This window comes from Grammomys surdaster, unplaced genomic scaffold (assembly GCF_004785775.1).
Source record: "Grammomys surdaster isolate TR1022 unplaced genomic scaffold, NIH_TR_1.0 119286, whole genome shotgun sequence".
NCBI lineage: Eukaryota > Metazoa > Chordata > Mammalia > Rodentia > Muridae > Grammomys > Grammomys surdaster.
The window spans coordinates 1-2082 of record NW_021615469.1 but is presented as its reverse complement, the minus strand read 5'-3'; the positions used below and the strand labels follow the sequence as shown (position 1 = coordinate 2082).

The following is a 2082-nucleotide window of genomic DNA, read 5'->3' as shown; positions in this document are numbered from 1 at the left end:
CATGTAACTAGCAACTCCTGAGTAAACTGCTGCTGGAAGGAACTGGTCTTTCTTCCCTGCTGGTCGGGGTGGTAGGCGCCGCACATTTGGTGGCCTGCACGGGGATTTCTTAGAATTCCCGGAGTTCCAGAACCAGTAGCAGTCAGGGCGATCGATCGGTAAGTGGCCGGTAAGTGGGGCCCTTCAATCTTTAAAGACCTCGGAAGGAGGCTTCAATCTTTAAAGACCTCGGAAGGAGGCTTCAATCTTTAAGGTCCTCGGAAGGAGGCTTCAATCTTTAAGGTCCTCGGACGGAGGCAAGCAAAAGTGAAAGTAAAAAGGCCAGCGGGATATGTTCGTGCCGGGAGGAGTGGATCCGTGGATAGTTATTCTAGTAGTGGCGATCACGATTGCAGTATCCCTGGTGCTGTGTTTTTGCCTTAACTGTCACCAGCCAGGGCGTGAGTGCCACTGTTAACTACCTTAAACAGAAGGCTCTACAGCAGTTTGTCCAGGAAGTGGACCGCATCGCCCCTTGGTTCGTGGTATCGGGACAGCTTACCTTGGCCACCTGGAATAAACTGGGGAAGGACATAGAAAGGGAAGAGAGGGAGTGAAGGTGAAGAATTGGAAACATTTCCTGCCAAGTACAAAGGTGTGGAAGAGAAAGAACACGGCATAAGTATACAAAGATCAAAGAGGCCAAGGGTAGTGAGGCTAAAATAATACAGACTTCAAAGAGAAGGACGAATCTAAGGACTGTGGTAAAGCGGCGGAAAGGTTAGAAAGCAAAGCCATGGGTAGCTGTTGTAGCTGTCCAGATAAAGACACTGTCCTAGATAACCATAGGAACAAGTTTAAGGTTGTTAACGTTGATGATGATGGCAATGAGCTAGACTCTGGTTTCATGGAGCTCACAGACACAGAACTGATTTTGTACACCCCGAAGCGAGACTCGGTGAAATGGCACTACCTCTGCCTGCGACGGTACGGCTACGACTCAAATCTGTTTTCTTTTGAAAGTGGTCGATTGTGTCAAACTGGACAAGGAATTTTTGTTTTTAAGTGTGCCCGTGCAGAAGAATTATTTAACATGTTGCAAGAGATTATGCAAAATAATAGTATAAATGTGGTGGAAGAGCCAGTTGTAGAAAGGAATAGTCATCAGACAGAATTGGAAGTCCCTAGAACACCTCGAACACCTACGACTTCAGGGCTTGGTGCTCAGAACTTACCCAACGGGCATCCCTGCTACCCCTCGTTTGGAGATACTTCATCTCACCCCTCAAGCCGACACTCTCTTGTGGGAAGTGCTCACAAAATAGACTATTCAAGGCGTAGGGATTGTACACCGACAGTCTTTAACCTTGATATCAGGCGCCCCAGTTTAGAACATAGGCAACTCAGTTATACACAGGTGGATTTGGAAAGGGGCAGTGACTCTGACAACCCTCAGACTCCAGAAACGACAACCACTCCCCTCCTACAAACCCCCACCCGGCGCACAGAGCTGTACACTGTCATAGACATTGAGAGAACTGTTGCTGTGTCCAACTTGCAGAAAGCACTGCCGAGAGACGACGGTACCTCTAGGAAGACCAGACACAACAGTACTGACCTGCCCATGTGAGCCCGGAAGCATTGCATTGTGAAGATTTTCAGGGTATAGGAGTGCTAGCTGTTGCCCTAGTGGGCGTCTGTGTTCTCTGCCTGTCTTGTGTCTGTCATATGGTCAGGGCCCAGAGACATGAGAGGGCACTGGTAGTGCGTGCCTTTCAGGCCATTGAGGGGGTGTGTATCTCCACAAGCATGGCTGGTAGCTTTGAAGCATTAGTTGCTCTCATTACCCCAAATTTTAGGTCTGGACAGCCCTTGCACCCCTGGAAGCCTATAGGTTTCATTGCACACGGGATGGGTGTCTATTCCATTTTCCTTGGGCCCAGCTCTTGCACCTGGTGGGCTTTGCCCATTGCACCCAGTAGAGTGAGTCCCATGGTTTGAGCCTGTCTGCCCTTGATCGTGAGATCCTACATGATGGAGCTTGCTTGATCGGGCGGTCACAGCTTGAAACTGCTTAAAAACAAAAAAGGGGGAACTGTGGAG

General features: G+C 49.1%; 1 pseudogene; it reads left to right on the top strand.

The window, feature by feature from the left end:
• The first annotated feature begins 775 nt into the window (after positions 1 to 775).
• Positions 776 to 1377, top strand: LOC114635888 (annotated as a pseudogene).
• Positions 1378 to 2082: the final 705 nt, after the last annotated feature.